This window comes from Nicotiana tabacum, chromosome 14 (assembly GCF_000715075.1).
Source record: "Nicotiana tabacum cultivar K326 chromosome 14, ASM71507v2, whole genome shotgun sequence".
Taxonomy (NCBI): domain Eukaryota; kingdom Viridiplantae; phylum Streptophyta; class Magnoliopsida; order Solanales; family Solanaceae; genus Nicotiana; species Nicotiana tabacum.
The window spans coordinates 42138210-42150828 of NC_134093.1; positions in this window are offsets into that span (position 1 = coordinate 42138210).

The following is a 12619-nucleotide window of genomic DNA, read 5'->3' on the forward strand; positions in this document are numbered from 1 at the left end:
GACTACAAAAATTACCGTCCACACGTAAATGGTCGCATTTTGGTCGGTTTTTGGCCATTACCGACCAACGTTGGTCGGTATTTTTGGTCAGTTTTTACCGAATTTCTAGTAGTGTTATTCAAACAGTATTGAGTATTCGATCCTTGAGATCATTTCATGTATTCAGTTAGAGTTCGTGACTCAGTACTACCAGTCTTGGGAGGTTGTTATATTCATATTTGTTCCGCTGTTGGTTTTGATTACCTATTCAATTTATATTAAAAAAAAATGACTTCGAAATGTAATGGAAATCGGCTTACCTAGTTTTAGAGATTAGGTGTCATATCACGACGCATGTGGTGGGATTTTGGATCTTGACATAGGTATAAAGTGAGATTTTCTCTTAAATTAATATTGGATACTGTCATATCGAGTAGAAACTCAGTCCTATGAATAAGAAGAATTCTATGCTATATCGGATACAAAGATAGAGTAACCTATGCTGAATAGACTACAAAGCAACGAACTAAGCTCCAAACGGTTTGGAATTCCAAACACTCTGTTCGACTTCAAATTATTTCTTTTTAGATATTATTTTTTATTGGATAGAATTGTAATATTAAGGAGTTCTTCCAATAATTATGACTTTGTTAATTAAAATTGTGATAATTAAAAATTATAATATGTGATAAAGTCTTAGAAACTGCATAGAAGTAGGACTCTAATAATTACTAATGAAAACCTAACTGAAAATCAATGAAAGGACATGTCATTCCGACTAATGCCGACTTTAAAGACACATGTCTTTCTTTAAAGTTGGACCATTTATGTTTTCAGATCAAATTGTAATTTCTTTACGAAAATTGGACCATTATGTTCCAGATCACAATGTAATTTCTTTACGTGGAGTCGATTCCTTTAAGTTATAACACACTTAAATTTTGAATTTTTGTCGAAGAAGTTATTTCATACCAGATAGAATCGTAATACTTAGGACTGCCTAATGTTGTGGTTCGACTCTGATATAATGTAGTTAATTATCCGCAGGTATTATTTCAGTCCACTTTGTTATGGCCTATTTAATTATTCTCAAGTGAAATTTCATATTGTTAAAGCAAGAAGGAGAACTTACGATAGGATTAAATTTTTCTAACGTACGTATTTGTATCCTTTTGAAAAACAACCAAACACAAACTATGATTTCGTATAAAAAGATGTCTGCCACCTATTTGACTCTACAAAAGAGCTCAATCAGGAACATTAGTGCATGAGTTTCGATTACTCGACTTTTACGAGTCAAATAACTTTTTCTCTTCTTTTTTTCTTTTTTTCTTTCTTTCTTTGCTTTAACTTCCTTTAAGGCATCTTCGGTGAAGATTAATGTACTATTTTTATTGTTATTTTTTTAATCTTGTAAATTGCGATATAACACTTGATTCTATTACGCTCGTCAAATAGATATTTTAAATGTTTGTGAAATTAAGAATTTATTTAAAAATAAAAATTTATAATAATTGACACAAGATAACATGCAGCACAATGAGAAAAGTAATTACTTCGATATACATGAATCATTAAGGCTTATCTAACGTAAATCATAACATCACAAAAGTTATTAAATATTGTTGCATTCTTTAATTAAATTTACAATTTAATCGTATAACTTTGTACACGTTTTATAGTATTTAACAAAATATATTCGTGCAACTCACGAATATATAGGCTAGTATTTATAAGTGAAAGAAATTCTACGAGTGAACTACCTTACTGACACCTTTAACACATTCCCTGTAAGTATGAGCATGAGTTTATGTGGCATCTGAGAGGGTTAAAAGTATTTGTTGAACTACAAAAGTAGTTAAACTTATACTCTCTTCGTTTCAATTTATGTGAACCTATTGACTGGGTACGGAGTTTAAGAAAAGAGAGAAGACTTTTGAACTTGTGGTTAAAAATGAGGCACATATATTTTGTGTGGCTATAAATTATTGCATAAAGGTAAATTGTTTCCAAATAAGGAAAAAGGTCATTCTTTTTGGCACGAACTAAAAAGGAAATAAGTTCACATAAATTGAAATAGAGAAAGTATTAACTTAACGGGTCTCAAAAGCTATTGAACACTTGACTGCTTATATTACTTTATTTCACTGTGAATGTATCTGATATTTGAATTTAGCTTGCACTTTTGCAATATTATGTGTTTTAAAAGGACAAAATGTTGGGATTTTAAGTTTGTGTAGTTTAAAGAGGGTGAATGAGAAATGGAGGGAAAATAAAATATTTGAGTTTCCCTTGGGAAAGGGACATTGTCCCATATCGAAGGAAGAAAAGGCTTTTGATGGGTATATATATAATTGCTCTTCTTCTAGCTCTTAAAGAGTTAAGAAAAAGGCAAGCCTCGCGCCGTCGTCGTCGTCGCTCGCTCGGCTACGGCTACGGCTGTTTCTGAAAGGCTGCAAACCTTTTCAGAAACATTGCCAGCAACTCTATAAATAAAGTTTGAATCCCAGAATCTTTCCTTATGAAATTTTCTGAGCTTCTTCTTCTTCTGCACAATATTTTTCAGTGTGTTTTACGACCATTGAGTGGTTCGCAATTCATCAGAGTTTTTGGTACCAATACACTGGTGAGTTAAATCGTTCTATCCTGGGAGGATATATTCCAGCACATCGGGTACTTGAGGGGAATAATTTCCTTAAGGACACACTGTGTATTCAGTGGGCTCGATTTATTCCTATACTGTTTTTTGTTTTTCAGAATCTATTTCGGTAAACAAGTATTACTAACTTTCTATTTTATTTTTTTCAGAAAGTTTAATTGTTTATTACAGCAATACAGAATTTATAACAATCTTAAGGAAATTAATTTTTTTTTTATATTCTGTATTTTGTTTGTGGAGATTAAAACCTGTGTGATTTTCTACTCCTTCTGAATTTTACTATTCTGATTTGAAGATATAAAAAACTTCATCAGAGTATTGAAATTCGTAAAACGATTTGAAGAACATAAAAACTTCATCGTTTTTCTGTGAAACAGTACATAAAAACTTCGGTTTTATTTATTATACATACTGTTTTTGTTAATAACAGTATTATTTACTGTTCTGATTTTGTCATTAATTGAACTCTTCTGTTGTTTACAGTGAGAAATGGCAATTGATAACGGAAATTCTTCTGCGACTATTGCGGCAACGACGATAGCCTCGTCAAGCCGGACTGTTGTTCCACCGGCAGAAAAATCGGAGAAATTTTTCGGAACCAACTTCAAAGGATGTTAGCAAAGGGTGTTCTTCTGGCTTACCACACTTGGTATGCAGAAATTCACTAGTAAAGAACCTCCAGTGCCTGCTGCGGACATGCCGGACAACGAGAAATTCATGATTATTGAGGCATGGAAGCAGGCAGATTTTCTTTGTAAAGGCTATAACTTAAGCGCTTTAGAGGATGACTTGTACAATGTGTACAGTGTGATGAATACTTCGAAAGAATTATGGGACGCACTTGAGAAGAAGTACAAGACTGAAGATGCATGCTTGAAGAAGTTCGTGGTTGCCAAGTTTCTAGACTATAAAATGATAGACAGTAAAACTGTTGGAACCCAACTTCAGGAGCGTCAACTTATTTTTCATGACCTTATTGCTGAAGGTATGGTCGTGAATGAAGCATTTCAAGTGGCTGCAATGATTGAAAAATTGCCTCTTTCGTGGAGAGATTTTAAGAACTATCTTAAGTACAAGCGCAAAGAAATAAAGTTGGAAGATCTTGTGATTCGTCTCAAGATTGAGGAAGACAACAAAACAGCCGAGAAGAAGTCTCGTGGAAATTCAACGATCATGGGAGCTAATATCGTTGAGGGGACTACTCCAAAAAGTAAGAAGAGAAAGAGGTCTTCTGGACAGACTAAGGAGCAGAATAAAAAGAAATTCAAGGGCAACTGCTACAATTGTGGAAAAACCGGTCACAAAGCCCCTGATTGTCGTCTCCCGAAAAAGTATAAGAAGAAGGTACAGGCCAACATAGTGGAGAAGAATTATGACATTGATGATCTGTGTGCAATGCTTTCGGAATGCAACCTAGTTGGAAATCCGATGGAGTGGTGGATTGACTCTGGAGCCACTCGACATGTTTGTGCTGTCAAGAAAGCATTTGCGACTTACTCTACTGTTGGTCCCGAAGAAGAGCTTTCCATGGGAAATACTGCAACAGCCAAGATTGAAGGTTATGGGAAGATATTCCTGAAGATGACTTCCGGCAAGGTGTTAACGCTCAACAACGTTCTTCATGTTCCTACTATTAGGAAGAATTTAGTTTCTACTTCTTTGCTTGTTAAGAACGGATTCAAATGTGTATTTGTTTCTGATAAAGTTGTTGTAAGCAAGAATGAAATGTATGTTGGAAAGGGCTACTTCACAGAGGGCCTCTTCAAACTAAATGTAATGGTTGTTGACAGTATGACTAAAATTGCAGCTTCTTCTTATTTATTGGAGTCAAATGATTTATGGCATATTCGTTTAGGACATATCAATTACAAAACCTTGAGGAAGTTAATTAATTTAGAAGTATTGCCTAAATTCGAGTGTAATAAATCAAAATGTCAAATATGTGTTGAGTCTAAGTTTGTAAAACATCCTTATAAGTCTATTGAAAGGAATTTAAATCCTTTAGACTTAATTTATACTGACATTTTGTGATATGAAGTCGACACCATCTCGAGGTAGGAAAAAGTATTTTATAACTTTTATTGATGATTATACATATTGTTATGTTTATTTGCTTAATAGTAAGGATGAAGCAATTGAAACATTTAAGCAATATAAGAATGAAGTGGAGAATCAATTGAATAAAAATATCAAAATGATTAGAAGTGATAGGGGTGGAGAATATGAATCTCCATTTGCAGAAATATGTTCGGAATATGGAATTATCCATCAAACTACTACACCTTACACACCTCAATCCAATAGAATTACGGAAAGAAAAAATCGGACATTAAAGGAAATGATGAATTCTTTATTAATAAGTTTCGGATTACCGCAGAGTTTGTGGGGCGAAGCTATCCTTACAGCTAATCGAATACTCAACAGAGTACCCCATAGAAAAACGCAATCCATTCCATATAAAAAATGGAAAGGAAGAAAACCCAACTTGAAATATTTCAAAGTGTGGGGGTGTCTAGCAAAGGTACAAGTTTCTTTACCTAAAAGGGTTAAAATCGGACCAAAAACTATTGATTACGTTTTTATTGGATATGCTACAAACAATAAAGCATGTCGGTTTTTTGTTCATAAATCCGATAATCCCGAAATTCACGTTAATACGGTAATGGAATCAGATAATGTTGAATTCTTTGAAAGCATCTATCCGTATAAAACTGAATGTGAGTCGTTAAGTGAAAGACCTAAACGACATCGAGAAGAACCAAAGGAAAATACTCCAAGTATAGAAGATCCAAGGTGTAGCAAACGTCAAAGAATATCTACTTCCTTTGGACCAGATTTTGTGACATTCTTGCTTGAAAATGAGCCTCAAACTTTTAAAGCAGCTATGTCATCTTCTGATTCAGCGTTTTGGAAAGAGGCAGTCAATAGTGAGATTCAATCAATTTTGGATAACCATACATGGGAATTGGTAGATCTTCCTCCAGGAAATAAGCCTTTAGGTTCGAAATGGATCTTTAAACGCAAAGTGAAAGCTGATGGCACTATTGACAAATATAAGGCAAGACTTGTTGTCAAAGATTATAGACAAAAGGAAGGCCTTGATTACTTTGACACTTACTCGCCAGTAACGAGGATAACATCTATTAGGGTGTTAGTGGCACTAGCGGCCGTGTATGGTCTTGAAATCCATCAAATGAATGTTAAAACAGCTTTCTTAAATGGAGAATTAGAGAAAGAGATTTACATAGAACAACCTAAGAGTTTTGTGGTAACTGGTAAAGAAAAGAAAGTGTGCAAACTTGTTAAGTCACTTTATGGACTTAAACAAGCACCCAAATAATGGCATGCCAAATTTGACCAAACAATGTTGGCAAGTGAGTTTAAAATCAACGAGTGCGACAAATGTGTTTACATTAAAAATACTCCAAGTCATGAAGTCATTATTTGTTTATATGTTGATGACATATTGATAATGAGCAAAAACATGACAGATATAAATGCTACTAAGCGCATGTTGGCTAGCAAATTCGATATGAAAGACTTAGGAGTTGGTTATGTGATCTTAGGAATCAGAATTCACAAGACTCCACAAGGTCTAGTATTATCACAGTCTCACTACATTGAAAAGGTACTTGACAAGTTCAAGTATTTGGATTTCAAAATTACCAAGACTCTAATTGACGTGAGTTATGCACCTCAAAAGAATGAAGGTGAAAGTGACTCACAATTGGATTATGCAAGAGTATTGGGAAGTTTAATGTATATTATGAATTGTACACGACCAGATATAGCATGTGCTATTAGTAAACTGAGTCGGTTTACAAATAATCTCAATCACATACATTGGATGGCAATGAAACGAGTTTTGGGGTATCTCAAACATACCCAAAATTACGCTTTGCATTATAACAAATATCCCTCCGTGATCGAGGGATATAGTGATGCAAATTGGATCACTGGATCATCTGAAGTTAAATCCACGAGTGGATATGTTTTCACAATTGGGGGTGGAGCAGTGTCTTGGAAATCATCCAAACAAACGTGCATCGCCCGTTCTACAATGGAATCTGAATTCATAGCTTTAGATAAGGCCGGTGAAGAAGCTGAATGGCTCCGAAATTTCTTGGAAGATATTCCATTTTGGCCCAAACCTTTGGCACCTATTTGTATACATTGTGATAGTCAAGCGGCAATAGGCAGGGCAGGGAGCGTTATGTATAACGGAAAATCTCATCATATACGACGGAGACACAATACTGTTAGACAACTATTCTCTAGTGGTGTTATCATAATTGACTACATAAAGTCAAGAGATAACGTGTCGGATCCACTTACAAAAGGCCTATCTAGCGAGGAAGTTGAAAGATCATCAAAGGGAATGGGGTTAAGGTCTAGGACAAGTCATGATGACGGTAAATCTACCTAGTAGACTGGAGATCCCACGAGTTAGGTTCAAAGAGATCAAACAAAGTTATGAATGACGGTTCAACATTGTCAAATAACTCAACCTATTCTCGTGATGAAGACAATGTTCATAAATAAAGGTAAAGCATTAAGGCTTTTTGATGAGTCAACAAAGCTTAAAGATTTTTTAATGATTTGCTAAGTCTGGCAGGATATGACCAGATAGTGTGTCTATAGGATTACACATTTAGAAATTACCTATGTGAGTGTGAAGTGTAAGCCGCTTCAAGGGGAATGAAAGTAAAGGCCTATTCTCTAAGCACTCATGAAACCAGGCGGTGTTCATGGCTGAAACGAACACAACCGTGAGAACCATAGATGGTTAAGGATTGATTGTGTGATTTATGTTGTCTAGGTATACAACAAAGCTCGACGGTTCAAAGATATCAAATCTACCGATTGACCGAGTATATCCGATATAAGTTCACTACGAAAAGTTCAAAGGAAAACTTACTTATCCAGATACAATTAATTCTTGCATGTAAAACACACACCTGTCCGTGCATTCCTTTATTTTATAGCCATTCCCCATTCATGTGGGGGATTGTTGGAATTTTAAGCTTGTGTAGCTTAAAGAGGGTGAATGAGAAATGGAGAAAAAATAAAATATTTGAGTTTCCCTTGGGAAAGGGACATACTCATATCGGAGGAAGAAAAGGCTTTTGATGGGTATATATATAATTGCTCTTCTTCTAGCTCTTAAAAAGTTAAGAAAAAGGCAAGCCTCGCGCCATCGTCGTCGTCGCTCGCTCGCTCGGCTCGGCTCGGCTTCGGCTACGGCTATGGCTACGGCTACGGTTTCGGCTTCGGATTCAGATTGATTAATTAATCTTTTTGGATAAAATTCCTTTCAATTATTTAATTAATTAATTAAATAATTAACGAAAAATTCAATCCGAAATAACCCATGACCCGCGACCCGGTCAGGCCCGTTTTCTTTCTCGGATTATTTTAAATATATTTTTTTCGCAATATTTTTCAAACATCCCTTTTCCAACAGCCATGGCTGTTTCTGAAAGGCTGCAAACCTTTTCAGAAACATTGCCAGCAACTCTATAAATAGAGTTTGAATCCCAAAATCTTTCCTTATGAAATTTTCTGAGCTTCTTCTTCTTCTTCTGCACAATATTTTCCAGTGTTTTACGCCCATTGAGTGGTTCGCAGTTCATCATAGTTTTTGGCACCAATACACTGGTGAGTTAAATCGTTCTATCCTGGGAGAATATATTCCAGCACCTCGGGTACTTAAGGAAAATAATTTTTTTAAGGACATACTGTGTATTCAGTGGGCTCGATTTATTCCTATACTATTTTTTGTTTTTCAGAATCTATTTCGGTAAACAAGTATTACTAACTTTCTGTTTTATTTTTTTCAGAAAATTTTATTGTTTATTACAGCAATACAGAATTTATAACACAAAATTCGCCTGCTACTATTAGAGTCATTACTTAATTAGAATAAATTGCAAATTAGGTATAAATTGTCGTCTGTAATGGGGTTGATTTACTAAAATTCTAAATATTAACAAGTTTTGTTTATCGGAGTGTAGTAACTTTCGATGGTTTAGAAACAGATAAAAACATTTGATATTAATTTTTTTATACTAGTATCTATGAACGTGCACTGCACGTTAATAATAACACGTGATTTAAATATTTATTTATATGAAGGAACAAAAAAATTAATTATTGAGAGAAATTTTATGTATACTAATATAACAAACATCTAAATGCCGAAAAATATTATTACATTAGCATAATACATAAATTTAAAATAAAAGGATATCATCAAAAACTTATACAAATGATCAATTTTATCATGTTAGTTAGATATTTATGTATTATAGTTTAAAAGTATTTAATGTGATGGTATCTTAACGAACACTTTTTTGTGGACAATATTTTGTTGTGTATGTTTCCTCCTAAAACTTTGGTTGCTCCGCCTTAACCAAAACTCTTGTTGTCGATCTTGATATTCCTCTTGAAAGTGCAACATACAATTGTTCATACAAGAAAATATATTGCGGTAAATATAATTCAATATTTAGGATGTTTGCCATCGTGCTTTATTTGCTATATTAGCAAAACATAAACATACTAAATATTATTTTCACACAAATTTAAAAGGATATTCCTTAGTTTCAGTAGACGAAAGCTGAATTCAGGGATAAGAATTTACTTAGAAGTACATTGACCGGTATCATAATTTTTGCATGTATGACGTTATTGTCAAAACTTCTATATACTATTTGTGTGCTATTACATAAGTTATTCGACGTATCTAAGTTTTTCAATAGCATGACAGACATATATTTTTTCAAAACTAATATATATACAATGGAAGATCAATTTTAACTTAATCTATTATATATACGGTGACACTAACATACGTAAGAAATAATAAACTTGACAACAAACATGTATGGTAGAAGGCCATTTAGTATTAAAGTATTTAAGTATTCTTCTTGGTAGTAATTATTGGTATTATTTTCTACTGAGTAAAAAACTGAAAAATATTTTATTTTTATTATAAAATTTTGCAATCAACCTTTTATTTAGTTGATCAACATATTCATTTGTGCTAGCTAAAATATCTTTTTAACTCTATTATGCGATTTGCACAAATTACGTTTTAATCTAATGATAGAAATATTTCTCTTATTAAATGCACTGCTATTACCATTGGGATTGATAATCAAGTCTTCAGGAAAAACCAAATCATTTTTTATTGGATACTCTTCTTCGTTCCGACACGAAGCAAGAAGACACTGAATACTGGATCTGTTATTACTTTATATTTCTTGTTAGTTGAATCTTTTTCATTTGAGGCCAGAAGTATAACTTTGGCAAGCTAGCTTTTACAGTCTCTGCTTTTGTTGATTTTGAAACTACTGATAGTACTTGACATAAATCACATCCCAACCCAATAATTTTCCACCAAATGGTTCATGAATAAGAACTTTAGACAATTATTTCGATCGTTTGATACTTTGCCATAAGTGTTTCATCCCATATTATCAATTTTGCTTTCCTTATAAATTTAGTACCGTTGCTCTGCTTTGATATATTTGTGATGGTTATTTAAGTTGTTTGAAGAGGTATATCAAATATAAAGTGGGTGGCCTCACAATAAAATCGTTGTTGCTGCACCACTTGTTATTATTGCTAACAGTGTCATGCCTTTTGATGTGATATTTGCAAATAATGCATGACATAGAAATATTATTTCGATTCTGCCGGAGGTATCTACAAAAAATAATCCTGTTATAGCAGAGTCGACTCTTTATAACATAGTCTTGAAAGTTTGTTCTAGTTTAGGATTTAGTTTTGATTGTGCTTTCTCGTACACTTGTATAACATTTTCATTCTTAATAATATACTAACATTTTTACTTTGTGTTCCAACGCTCTTTTTATGGAATAAATTTATGTACCATATGATGTTTTTAAACTTGAATAAGAATTTTAATCATATGATGAATTTAAAAAATAATTGAATTGGATTCTCTTGCTAAATAATTAATTAAAAGATTTAATTATTTAGTTTTAACATAAAAAATAATTTATTCTATGTTGATTCAGATCTTAATATTAGTTCATCTCTTGTTTTGAATATTTAATCTTAATTATAATTTTATCCACCACAAATTTTATTTTCAAAGAGTAAAAGATTGATATGACATTTCACTTTTAGATCTTTATGTCTGTAGAATCATTAGTGGTATTGACTCTTACCAATCATTTTTTTTCTCTTTCTCGCACATTTATATTTGTAAATATTTTCTTAGTTGTGGTTTAATAATTGAGTATTTTTAATATTACACAAAAAATTGATTAAAAAAATATTATTTGAATAGAAAAATAGTTCAAATATAACATAAAAATATGTTATCGTGTGGTATTTTTTTTTCTCAATTTCAACTCTTTATGCAGTTCATTTAATATTACTTTTATTTTTTCTTGGTATTGGACATTATGGAGTGGTAATGTATTGCCAATACAGAGGATTCTTATGAAATTAATTTTATTAAACCATCCTACATATTTTTAATAAGAATTTAATAGACAAATTTTATTAATTTTTAAAACTTAAATACTAAAAATTCTCATAGAAGGTATTATAGTCCAAAAAATAGGTTATTGCAGTTATGCCATTTCCCTATGAGTTCTTCTGTTTAATATTTTAGGGCTATTTTGGTATATTAATATTGTATGTATGCTTTTATAATAATATATGCTCTCTTTTTTCTAAATTAATTTGGACAATATAATACATTCTTAATTAAATTAGTAATATGGCGTTATAATACGTTTTCAAATTAAATTAGTAATATGAATTTTTAAGAAGTATATCCTAAAAGTAATAAGATTACATGACTAAAGATATTTAGTTGTTCAATACGTTTTCAAATTAAATTAGTAATATGAATTTTTAAGAAGTATATCCTAAAAGTAATAAGATTACATGACTAAAGATATTTAGTTGTTCAATTTTATACGAATTAGACATCCCGAAAGTAATTATACTAATAAGATTCCTAAAGGTAATCATGTAGGATTCCTAATGCGTAGTATTATGTCCTAAAAATAATATGATTATAAGGCTAATGTCTAGAATTCTGATTATGTCCTTTTATTATGAGTTATTATGCTTAATATTAAAATTATTTTTGTAAACCGACATTGTATTCATACTTTTATGATAATATAGATAGGTAGATAGATAGATATAGATAATGTATTTTGTTAAAAGTTCATTATCTTTCGCTATAAATTTTACAATAATAGTACTAGGGGCTACATGTGTGATGGGTGAGGCAAGTGACATAGAGACTAGTATGCCAAAAAATTATTTGTTCGATGTTACTTTGCCCTTTAACCCCTTTCTCTGGTTTAATTTTGTCAGTTACCACTTCCTTTTTTTTTTTTCTTTTTTTAAATTTCCACCCGTTTGTTATAATTTTTGTTTTTACACATGTAGCAGTCCCTGTGATGCATAGTGGTGTAAAAAACAGAAGATTTGCGATATCCTATGCTGAGAAAGAATTTGAGTTTCTAGATCCGTGGGTGTTCTTTATGGCTTGAACATCTGGGATCGGCATTAGTGAATGTTTTAAAACTTCTTTCAGAGGAAACCAATTCTACAAACAGCAAAAGAAGAAATAACTGATGCTAGTGCGCATCTTTTTCCTCAAGCTAGAAGCACAACAAAAGCACTGATGAAATACAGCTGCTTTATTTCTTTTCATGGTGAGCTTATCTTCAGGGTCGAACTCCCGCTATTTTCCCTTCTTACTTTCATGACTAGATCTCACCAAATTTTGGTTTTCTTTTTTCAGCGAAAAATTTTGGTATTGTTCAAGATACAAATTGAAGTAACTTTTACCCAACTGCAATGACATCCTTTTTTCCCCTTGACCATTAGTTTAGAGGGGAAAACGTGCTGGGTGGGGGTTACGCTTACACATACAAACATTTTTGGGTGGGAATTCTAATTCAGCAAACGGCCAAATATACC